This window comes from Schistocerca americana, chromosome 1 (assembly GCF_021461395.2).
Source record: "Schistocerca americana isolate TAMUIC-IGC-003095 chromosome 1, iqSchAmer2.1, whole genome shotgun sequence".
In the NCBI taxonomy this organism is placed as follows: domain Eukaryota; kingdom Metazoa; phylum Arthropoda; class Insecta; order Orthoptera; family Acrididae; genus Schistocerca; species Schistocerca americana.
The window spans coordinates 1,140,538,500-1,140,551,371 of NC_060119.1; the positions used below are offsets into that span (position 1 = coordinate 1,140,538,500).

A 12,872-nucleotide genomic window follows, 5' to 3' on the forward strand; every position below is an offset into this window, starting at 1 on the left:
AGGAGAGTATGGATGGAAAAATCCAAAGGGTTTGGCAAATGTCATCATGGTTGCTACACAGTTTGAGGAGGAGGTTGTTGCAGTTTGGATGCAGGACAAGCAGAGTATTTTTATTTCAGAGCTAAAATGCTACACGTGCGGGCTTACGGGCCACATTCAGAAACAGTGCTGCCAACTGTAGTGTTATGAATCCGAGGTGGTGGGGCTTCGGAAGTGAGACCATCAAGATAGAAAGCAAAGCGAGCAGCACGAAGACAAGAGTTCATTCCTCAACTGCTGGATGGCCTTCCCAGTAAAACAGCATGCTGCGAATGTGCAGGCAAAAGCGGAGTGCTGCTTGGTGGACATGGTAAACGGAACAGAACTTAGCTTCTTAGGGGACACATGCACTTATGTGCCAGTACCTAGTCTGGATCTCCTGGATACAAGGAGATTAAAGTCCCACGATATGGGCTAGATAGAGCAAGGGCAATGATATGGCGTTACTGGTGTCAGCATTGCTAGTTACTGTACTGGAGTATGGGATTTCCAGGAGTATATGGAGGTGTTGCTCCATGTCAGCGGAATGTGCTGCACTATTCTAGAGCTGGATTTTCTGAATAAACATCATGCAAAAATTGATGTTTTGCAGCACACTATTCGACTCAGTGGGACATTGTTTCTGGCAGACATGACAGCTGTAAGTGATACATTGTTGTAAAGTTTCCCAATTGTGAAGGTGGAACTGCGTAAACTGCTTACATATTCATTAAAGCTCAATTTGCATGATAAAAAAAAGACACAGTACCCTAAGTGTGGGTACTGACCTACTGACTGATGTTTAGTGTGTTATGGTGCCGTTGGAACACACTGACAAACTGGATACTTTGCATTGTTTCGTGCATAGAAGAGTTGCACATGTGCAGAAAATAGAAGGAAGTTACTTAGTTCCAGTGAGTGTAGATTATTTTGGCTATGATGTAGTAGATCTGCAAAATGATTAAAAGATTATTGATTGGCAACTAGGATGTCCTAGATGAGAGCATCTGGACAGGCTGAATGGAGACCTGTGCCACACGCAAACTGCAACTGCATCTGCATTTTGCTAGAAGGTGAAGCATTCAGAAGGGGAAAATAAGTCAGGTATGGAAACTTCATTAATCTGATTAACAGATTTGTTCAATCCAAGCTGATTATTACCAGTGACACCTGTGACTCACCACAGAATCCCAACGGGGAATAAACAGAAAGAGCAGTACCGAATACCCAGGCACTTGCAAATGGAAGAATTCATCTATCAGCAGTTAGCTGGTGGCATTACAGAGGAAAGTGATAGTCCATGGGGAGCAGCCATCATCACTGGTCCACAGAAACCCTAAGATAGAACGAAGAAATGTAGGTCTTGTTTGTAATTACCAGTACTTAAACGCAAGAGAGTTTGGGCAACCTAGGTGAATGTAAATATTTCTCCTCAATGGATTTGAAGAGTGGATACCACAAATTGGCAATAGTTCCAGAAGACTGGATGAAGTCCAAGTTTATCATTCTGTGGGATCACTATCAATATCAACGGATGCCAATTGGGCTTAAGTTACGCCAGTCACATTCCAGAGGTTATTGGATGAAGTGTCAATGGGATCAAAATCATGGCTGTGTATGGTCTATTTAGATAATATGACTGTGTTTCTAAAGATCTAGAGGATGCAGAATTACCGGAGGAATTGCCAAGAGGTTGCGCTCTGCACATTTAATATCAAGTATTGAAAAGTGTCACTTGGCATCGACAGAGGTGAACTATTTAGGTCATGGGATTAGCCATGATGGTATGAAGACTGACCCAGGGTTGATATGTGCTGTCTTGATTTCTTACGCCCACAAACAACAAAAGAACTTCAATCATTTTTAGAAGTGTGTAGTTATTATAGAAAATTTATCAAAGGGTTTGCTGAAACTCCTAGGCTGTTAACTCATTTGTTGAAAGAAGGTGTCCAGTTTTCAGGTCACTGGAGTGTCAGACTGCATTTGAGAAGTTGAAAGAGGCATTAACAACTAGCATAGTATTAATATTTCCACACTGCAAGAAGGAATTTATCTTATCGCATGACGCATGACATTGGGCGATTGTGCATATTCTGAGTTCGGGCGTAGATGGCAATGAACAGGTGAATAAAGATGACCAGAATTTCTCGCCCACGAAGAACGAGATGTTGAGAGTTACAATGAACTGAACACCCTTAGCTGCTTACAGGCGTTGACATACGTCAATGGGGACAGATGAAAATGTGTGCCCCAACCGGGACTCGAACCCGGGATCTCCTGCTTACATGGCAGATGCTCTATCCATCTGAGCCACCAAGGACACAGAGGATAGCGCGACTGCAGTGATTTATCTCTGGCACGCCTCCTGCGAAACCCACATTCTCAACGTATTGTCCCGCATTACATTCGTAGGGCCCCCGCCCATTATACTCATTACTCGCGGCACATTGCTGATTCCTGTAAGAGTTCGGGCACTGTTTGTGCATTCACACAGAATAAGAAGATGGTCAAGTGGCCAGTGAGCAGCCTTAACTATATATTTGCTAACATGGTATCTGTTCTTTCGGACATGTCCGAAAGAACAGATACCATCGGTGACCAAGCAGCTCGTTAGAATGAAATTACAATGAAATGAACACCCCTAGCTGCTTACAGGCATTGACATACGTCAACGGGGACAGATGAAAATGTGTGCCCTGACCGGGACTTGAACCCGGGATCTCCTGCTTACATGGCAGACGCTCTATCCATCTGAGCCACCGAGAACACAGAGGATAGTGTGATTGCAGGGATTTATCTCTGGCACGCCTCCCGCAAAACCCACATTCTCAACATATTGGCCCACACTACATGTAAGCAGGAGATGCCGGGTTTGAGTCCCAGTCAGGGCACACATTTTCATCTGTCCCCGTTGACCTATGTCAACGCCTGTAAGCAGCTAAGGGTGTTCATTTCATTGTAATTTCATTCTAACGAGCTGCTTGGACATGTCAGACATGTCCGAAAGGCTCACCGGCCACTTAACCATCTTCTTCTTCTGTGCGAATGCACAAACAGTGCCCTAACTCTTACGGGAATCGGCAACGCGCCACGAGTAATGAGTATAATGGGCAGGGGCACTACGAATGTAATGCGGGACAATACGTTGAGAACGTGAGATTCGCGGGAGGCGTGCCAGAGATTAATCCCTGCAGTCGCGCTATCCTCTGTGTCCTCGGTGGCTCAGATGGATAGAGCGTCTGCCATGTAAGCAGGAGATCCCGGGTTCGAGTCCTGGTCGGGGCACACATTTTCATCTGTCCCCGTTGACATATGTCAACGCCTGTAAGCAGCAAAGGGTGTTCATTTCATTGTAATTTCATTCTAATGAGCTGCTTGGTCACCGATGGTATCTGTCCTTTCAGACATGTCTGAAAGAACAGATACCATCTTAGTAAATATATGTTGAGAGTTATATATGGTATTACCTATTTCCACTGTTACCTGTATGGTAGAAAATTCAAAGTTATAACAGACCATGCTGAACTAAAGTGATCACTAGGACTGACAGATCCTTTGAGTGGATTAACTTGTTGGGCATTAACAGTCCAGTGAATTTGATCCAGTCAGTCAGGCAGCAGTAGCCGGCTGAGGCACAAGCAGCAACAGGGAAGTAACCGATTTTGTGACTTTTACGAGTTCCTAACCAGAAGCGAATTTTATATCATCATCTGTGTGCTTTAATAGTTTAGTTTCTTGAGTTTCTGCGTGTTTATTTAATATCTAATAGCCACAGTTCTCGCGTTTTCGTTTGCGCAGGGAAGTAAACCGATTTTGTGACAATATTACAAGTTCCTAATGAGGGCGAATTATTTAGTTTCACCCGAGTGCTTCGGTAGTTAGGTTTTTGAATCTCTGCCTATTAATATAACTTATTAGACACAGTTCCTGCCGGCCACAGTGGCCGTGCGGTTCTAGGCACTTCAGTCCGGAACCGCGTGACTGCTACGGTCGCAGGTTCGAATCCTGCCTCGAGCATGGATGTGTGTGATGTCCTTAGGTTAGTTAGGTTTAAGTAGTTCTAAGTTCTAGGGGACTGATGACCTGAGGTATTGAGTCCCATAGTGCTCAGAGTCATTTGAACCATTTTTTGAACACAGTTCCTGTGCTTTCGTCAGGGTCTTCAGTAGAGTTGCGCAGTACATGCCAATAGTCCGTTTATCTGCCTAGTTTAGTTTTCTACGGTCTTTAGTATGGACAGGGACTGCGATTGTTGTGTGCGGGCGTGAGCCGAGTTGGTGACACTTCGCTCTCAGCTTCATGCTGTGACGGCTTCGGTTACACAGCTTGAGGCTGCACTGGACGGGCACCACTGTTGTGGGCCGACCGTGGGGATCCAAAGGAGTCCAGCACGTCCGACTCCTCCGATCGGTCCTCGCTGGTGGTCAACCCAGTTACTGCTCGCACTGAGGCTGACCCCTCACCTGTGGTCGAGTGGGAGGTCGCCCCCGAGCGAAGCAGGCGGCGAAAGACTTCCCAGGCAGCCGCACGTAATGTCTCCCCTGTTTGTCCGACAAACAGGTTCTATGAGCTGTCTGTTGCTGACACTCGCTGAGCCAGATACTGTCGCCTGACCTGTTTCAGAGGAAACCACTCAGCCTGCAAGATGTAGGCAAACACACAGGGTGGGATTATTGGTAGTTGGGAGCTCCACGTTAGGCGCGTTATGGGGCCCCTTAGGGACTTGGCTGACAAGATGGGTGAGAAAACCAATGGGCATTCCGTGTGCATACCAGGTGGAGTCATTCCAGATGTGGAAAGGGTCCTCCCGGATGCCATGAAGAGCACAGGGTGCAGCCAACTACAGGTAGTTGCTCACGTCGGTACCAATGATGTGTGTCACTTTGAATCAGAAGAGATTCTCTCTGGTTTCGAGCGGCTAACAGAAGTGGTAAAGGCTGCCAGTCTTGCTTGCAAGATGAAAGCAGAGCTGACCATTTGCAGCATAGTCGACAGGACCGATTGCTCAACTTCTATGCGAGATGCTTAAAATAGTTTCCACAACGAAACTTTGTTTTGAAACCTAGCAGAAATTCCAAAGGGATTATGGTCTTAGGTGAAAAATGTTAGCGGCAAGAAACAATCACTGCCTTCTCTGCGCAATAGCAATGGAGATACTATCGAAGAATGTATTGCCAAAGCAGAGTTACTAAAAACAGCCTTCCGAAATGCCTTCAAAAAAGAAGAAGAAGCAGATATTCCAGAATTCGAATCAAGAACAGCTGCCAACATGAGTAACATAGAAGTAAATATCCTCGGAGTAGTGAAGCAACTTAAGTCACTTAATAAAAGCAAGTCTTCTGATCCAGACTGTATAACAAATAGGTTCCTGTCAGAGTATGCTGATGCATTAGCTCCATACTTAACAATCGTATACAACCGTTCGTTCGACGAAAGATCCGTACCCAAAGACTGGAAAGTTGCACAGGTCACACCAATATTCAAGAAAGGTGGTAGGAGTAATCCACTTAATTACAGGCCCACATCATTAACGCAGACATGCAGCAGGATTTTGGAACTTATATTGTGTTCGAACATTATGAGTCACCTCGAAGAAAACGGTCTGTTGACACACGGTCAACATGGGCTTTAGAAAACAATACAACTAGCTCTTTATTTGCATGAAGTGTTCAGTGCTATTGACAATAGATTCCAAACTGATACCGTATTTCTAGATTTCCAAAAAGACTTTTGAGACTGTAGCCCACAAGCAGCTTGTAGTGAAATTGCATGCTTATGGAATATCGTCTCAGTTATGTGTCTGGATTCGTGACTTCCATCAGAGAGGTCACAGTTCGTAGTAATTGACAGAAGGTCATCGAGTAAAACATAAGTGATTTCTGGCGTTCCCCAAGGTAGTGTCACAGGCCCTCTGCTGTTCCTCATCTACACTACTGGCCATTAAAATTGCTACACCATGAAGATGACGTGCTACAGACGCGAAATTTAACCGACAGGAAGAAGATGCTGTGATATGCAAATGATTAGCTTTTCAGAGCATTCACACAAGGTTGGCGCCGGTGGCGACACCTACAACGTGCTGACATGAGGAAAGTTTCCAACCGATTTCTCATACACGAACAGCAGTTGACCGGCGTTGCCTGGTATAACGTTGTTGTGATGGCTCGTGTAAGGAGGAGAAATGCGTACCATCACGTTTCCGACTTTGATACAGGTCAGATTGTAGCCTATCGCGATTGCGGTTTATCGTATCGCGACAGTGCTACTCGCCTTGGTCGAGATCCAATGACTGTTAGCAGAATATGGAATCGGTGGGTTCAGGAGGGTAATACGGAACGCCGTGCTGGATCCCAACGGCCTCGTAACACTAGCAGTCGAGATGACAGGCATCTTATCCGCCTGGCTGTAACGGATCGTGCAACCACGTCTCGATCCCTGAGTCAACAGATGGGGACGTTTGCAAGACAACTACCACCTGCACGAACAGTTCGACGACGTTTGCAGCAGCATGCACCATCAGCTCGCAGACCATGGCTGCGGTTACCCTTGACGCTGCGTCACAGGCAGGAGCGCCTGCGATGGTGTACTCAACGACCAACCTGGGTACACGAATGGCAAAACGTCATTTTTTCGGATGAATCCACGTTCTGTTTACAGCATCGTGATGGTCGTATCCGTGTTTGGCGACATCGCGGTGAACGCACATTGGAAGCGTGTATCCGTCATTGCCATAATGGCGTATTACCCGGCGAGATGGTATGGGGTGCCATTGGTTACACGTCTCGGTCACGTCTTATTCGCATTGACGGCACTCTGAACAGTGGACGTTACATTTCAGATGTGTTACGACCCGTGGCTCTACCCTTCATTCGATCCCTGCGAAACCCTACATTTCAACAGAATAATGCACGAACGCATGTTGCAGGTCCTGTACGGGCCTTTCTGGATACAGAAAATGTTCGACTGCTGCCCTGGCCAGCGCATTCTCCAGATCTCTCACCAACTGAAAACGTCCGGTCAATGATGGCCGAGCAACTGGCTCGTCACAATACGCCAGTCACTACTCTTGATAAACTGTGGTATCGTGTTGAAGCTGCATTGGCAGCTGTACCTGTACACGCCATCCAAGCTCTATTTGACTCAATGCCTAGGCGTATCAAGGCCGTTATTACGGCCAGAGGTGGTTGTTCTAGGTACTGATTTCTCAGGATTTATGCACCCAAATAGCATGAAAATGTAATCACATGTCAGTTCTAGCATAATATATTTGTCCAATGAATACCCGCCTATCATCTGCATTTCTTCTTGGTGTATCAATTTAATGACCAGTAGTGTAATTTTATATGCAATGAGCTTTCACTAAAATTGCAGAGCCTATACGCTTCCTGTCTTGAGCATGCAGTGATGGTGTTAACTCGGTTCATCGAAATTACTTCGCACGAAAAATCATAGAACAATTGAGAGGAGAAACGTCTTGAAACGCGCTGCGTCATGATCACATCGTGGTTCGGCGGCTGGCGTCAAAGCACCCGGTAGCGAGTGTGCAATGGCCGCTGTACGGTGTGGAACTCCTGGGCATAACTGTTCCGACGAGGCATCCATGAGCTCTTTTCACTGATAGTTTTGCTATTACTGGTGGCTCAGAATGTGAATCAATTTATCTTTGAGGTTCCATCCTTTAGTGGGCAGCTGAAATGTTAAAAATAAGTAAATAGATGAGTGAACACGAACTAACTACTTCACATAGACCATTAGCAAACACAGTACTGGAACACCTCTAGTGGAACAACATTTCCTCCAGACATACAGTACTGGAACACCTCTAGTGGAACAACATTTCCTCCAGACATTTCCGCGTGCTACAGCATTGCCATACTGTGCAGATGGCGGGACGTATAGAGTTGGGGCAGCCAGTTTTACTGGCTTCTTAACTAAACGACACAGACTTGCTCTCTGCGACGGCGGCCAGATTTAACGGCTATAAGACTGTACCTTTAATTGCGTGTAGCAACCAGAACGTAGACCGCGTCTGTTGTGCTTAATGGTGAGGAACATGTTCCGCTTGAGAACGACGTTAGCGTCACCACCGCACACCTGAGTCTAACTAAAGCCCATCCTCCCCGAGTGCAGATGTAGGTGGTCTGCGAGGATGCACGTATCCGCTAAGCGTCTGCACTGATGCGGATGTCGGCGACGGTATCGGCAACCACTCTCTGCTGTAAATTCCAGGTGCGCATCAGAAAAACGGCATTTGGTCGTGTTCGGTGCGCATTCGCTTGTGTTCGCTCTTGTACGCTTGTTGTCGTTCTTGTAGCAAACCATCGAAGGAAATTCGCGTCCACTTCACTCCGGCGGTATCACTATACAAAGATTTCGTTTGCTATCTTCTCTACTTTTGTTGTTGTTATCATGAATTGCATCAGCGACGGAGTGGTCCGAAGAGAGTGTACTGTTGCTGATGGAATTTAGATATCATATGCGCTTCTGGGATCCAAGAGATCAACAGCACAAATACTGAAAAAAATAAGTATGGTACGCAGAAAGTTTCTGAAGCACTCAAAGATCCTAGTGAGGACGTGAGAAAGACATCAAGTCATTTGGTGGATGCATCAGGTGAGAGCGGAGTGAATGCGCACAAGCTATGTAATTCTTGAAATTAAATAGGAAAAGTATAATAAATTTCGTAATGTGTATGTGTCTTAGGATAGGTTTCAACTGGAGGTTCTCAATCGTGTTCTGTTCTGAGCATCTTCTTTCATCTATTTGTACGCTAGTCCTCCTCTAATGTCATCCATCATTCCAATTCTCTTTCTGCCTCTTCCTCTCATTCCTCCCACTTTCCCCTCTATAATTCTTCGTTGCAGACAATTCCGACACAGTATATGCCCTAGTCGACGTTTTATCTTTTACTGCTGAAAATTAAAAATATGCAAAAGATCCGATGATTCTCGTTGCTTATGTTCATGGCATCTATAATTACCCCCCCCCCCACCCCCCACATGAACCATGCATGGACCTTGCCGTTGGTGGGGAGGCTTGCGTGCTTCAGCGATACAGACAGCCGTACCGTAGGTGCAACCACAACGGAGGGATATCTGTTGGGAGGCCAGACAAACGTGTCGTTCCTGAAGAGGGGCAGCAGCCTTTTGAGCATTTGCAGGGGAACAGTCTGGATGAGGGCATGCAGCTTTACTGTATGGGTAAATGATGATGGCGTCCTCTTGGGTAAAATATTCCGGAGGTAAAATAGTGTCCAATTCGGATCTCCGGGCGAGGACTACTCAGGAGGACGCCGTTATCAGGAGAAAGAAAACTGGCGTTCTACGGATCGGAGCGTGTAATGTCAGATCCCTTAATCGGGCAAGTAGGCTAGAAAATTTAAAAAGGGAAATGGATAGGTTAAAGTTGGATATACTGGGAATCAGTGAAGTTCGGTGGCAGGAGGAAGAAGACTTTTGGTCAGGTGAATACCGGGTTATAAATACAAAATCAGATAGGGGTAATGCAGGAGTAGGCTTAATAATGAATAAAAAAAATAGGAATGTGGGTAAGCTACTACAAACAGCATAGTGAACGCATTATTGTAGCCAAGATAGATACAAAGCACGCCTACCACAGTAGTACAAGTTTATATGCCAACTAGCTCCGCAGATGACGAAGAGATTGATGGAAATATATGATGAGATAAAAGAAATTATTGGTATAGTGAAGGGAGACGAAAATTTAATAGTCATGGGTGACTGGAATTCGAGGAAGAGAAGGAAACGTAGTCGGTGAATATGGAATGGGGGAAAGGAATGAAAGAGGAAGCCGCCTGGTAGAATTTTGCACAGAGCATAACTTACTCATAGTTAACACTTGGTTCAAGAATCACCAAAGAAGGTTGTATACATGGAGGAAGTTTGGAGATACTGGAAGGTTTCAATATGTTATGGTAAGACAGAGATTTAGGAACTAGATTTTAAATTGTAAGACATTTTCAGGGGCACATGTGGACTCTGACCACAATCTATAGGTTATAGCTGTAGATTAAAACTGAAGAAACTGCAAAAAGGTGGGAATTTAAGGAGATAGGACCTGGATAAACTGAAAGAACCAGAGGCTGTAGAGAGTTTCAGGGAGAGCATTAGGGAACGATTGACAAGAATGGGGGAAAGAAATACAGGAGAAGAAAAATAGGTTGCTTTGAGAGATGAAATAGTGAAAGCAGCATAGGATCAAGTAGGTAAAAAGTCGAGGGCCAATAGAAATCCTTGGGTAACAGAAGAGATATTGAATTTAATTGATGAAACGAGAAAATACAAAAATGCAGTAAATGAAGCAGGCAAACAGGAATACAAACGTCTCAAAAACGAGATCGACAGTAGGTGCAAAATGACTAAGCACGGATGGCTAGAGGGCAAATGTAAGGATATAGAGGCGTATATCACTAGGGGTAAGATAGATACTGCCTACAGGAAAATTAAAGAGACCTTTGGAGAAAAGAGAACCACTTGCATGAATATCAACAGCTCAGATGGAAACCCAGTTCTAAGCAAAGAAGGGAAAGCAGAAACGTGGAAGGAGTATATAGACGGACCATACAAGGGCGACGGAAGAGGAGGTAGATGAAGATGAAATTGGAGATATGATATTGCGTGAAGAGTTTGACAGAGCACTGAAAGACATTAAGTCGAAACAAGGCCCTGGGAGGAGACAACATTCCATTAGAACTGTTGATAGCCTTGGAAGAGCCAGCCCTGACAAAACTCTACCATCTGGTGAGCAAGATGTATGAGACATGCGAAATACCCTCAGACTTCAAGAGGAATATAATAACTCCAATCCCAAAGAAAGCAGGTGTTGGCAGATGTGAAAATTACCGAACTATAAGCCACGGCTGCAAAATACTAACACGAATTCTTTACAGACGAATGGAAAAACTGGTAGAAGCCGACCTCGGGGAAGTTCAGTTTGGATTCCATAGAAATGTTGGAACTCGTCAGGCAGTACTGACCCTACGACTTATCTTAGAAAATAGATTACGGAAAGGTAAACCTACGTTTCTAGCACTTGTAGATTTAGAGAAAGCTTTTGAGAATGTTGACTGGAATACTCTCTTTCAAATTCTGTAGATGGCAGGGGTAAAATACAAGGAGCGAAAGACTATTTACAATTTGTACAGAAACCAGATGACAGTTATAAGAGTCGAGGAGCATGAAAGGGAAGCAGTGGTTGGGAAGGGAGTGAGGCAGGGTTGTAGCCTGTCCCCGATGTTATTCAATCTGCATATTGAGCAAGCAGTGAAGGAAACAAAAGAAAAATTCGGAGTAGGAATTAAAATCCATGGAGAAGAAATAAAAACTTTGAGCTTTATCGATGACATTAATTCTGTCGGAGGCAGCAATGGACCTGGAAGAGCAGTTAAACGGAATAGACAGTGTCTTGAAAGGAGGATATAAGATGAACATCAACAAAATCGAAACAAGGAGAATGGAATGTAGTCGAATTAAATCGGGTGATGCCGACGGACTTATATTAGGAGATGAGACGCTTAAAGTAATAAATGAGTTTTGCTATATGGGGAGCAAAATAGCAGATTCTGGTCGAAGTAGAGGATATAAAATGTAGACTAGCAATGACAAGGAAAGCGTTCCTGGAGAAGAGAACTTTGTTAACATTGGGTATAGATTTAAGTGTCAGGAAGTCGTTTCTGAAAGTATTTGTATGAAATGTAGCCATGTATGGAAGTGAAACGTGGACGAGAAATAGTTTAGACAAGAAGAGAATAGAAGCTTTCGAAATGTGGTGCTACAGAAGAATGTTGATAATTTGATGGGTAGATCATATAATTAATGAGGAGGTATTGAACAGAATTAGGGAGAAGAGAAATTTGTGGCACAGCTTGACTAGAAGAAAGGATTGTTTGGTAGGACATGTTCTGAGGCATCAAAGGATCACCAATTTAGTATTGGAGGGCAGCGTGAAGGGTAAAAATCGTAGAGGGAGACCAAGAGATGAATACACTAAACAGATTCAGAAGGATGTAGGTTGCAGTAGGTACTGGGAGATGAAGAAGCTTGCACAGGATACAGTAGGATGGAGTGCTGCATCAAACCAGTCTCTGGACTGAAGACCACAACAACAACAACATCTATAATTACATGGCTGATGCATCATTGTTACGTTAGAGACCTTTTTTTATAAATTAATATGGTTTACCTGAGATCACGCTATTATATAGAACATAAGAACAAGTGCCCTATGTGACTGGTCGTTCGTATATTTCACATTTCATTGACCACATTTTTTGACATTATCTTCCTTATACGCACATCAGTAAAATCATTGAAGGGCTTCGTACGTGTCACTGGTGACATTAGGAACTAACTGAAACATAACAGCTACTGAAATGTGAACAATCATTAACGTAAATGCCTTCGGGTGCTAATAATCAGTCTTCAAGTTATGTTGGTCGTCAGTAATTAGGGATCTGCTTTTAAATTTTCTCTTCACTTGTAATGAGAAGCTAGCGAATTGTGTAAACCGACATCTGTGCAGACTTCCCTTCCTGAAACATTTTGCTTACTTCGTCAAAAACAGTGCGCTTGCCAAGTAAAATAATTCTATCTGATTATCGAAGTTGTGTATTGTAGCTCTAACAATAGAGTGCTGAACGTCTGATTACAAATGAGCTAATGTGTTACACATATGGTGTTAAGCGCGTAAACGAGAAAAAGTTAGAGAAGCTTTGAAATTATGCTTAAAGTTACCTGGAAGTCGCTAAGTGCTCTCATTATAAACCATGGAGGGATATAGTCTTTGGTGATTTCCGTTCCATTTCAAGCAAATGCAAGTCCTTAGCGCATCTCAAT

General features: G+C 44.2%; 1 non-coding gene across 1 annotated transcript; it reads right to left on the reverse strand.

The window, feature by feature from the left end:
* Positions 1–2,264: 2,264 nt before the first annotated feature.
* On the reverse strand, positions 2,265–2,338 carry Trnat-ugu. The gene has a single exon. It is a non-coding gene; the product is annotated as a tRNA-Thr (tRNA).
* Positions 2,339–12,872: the final 10,534 nt, after the last annotated feature.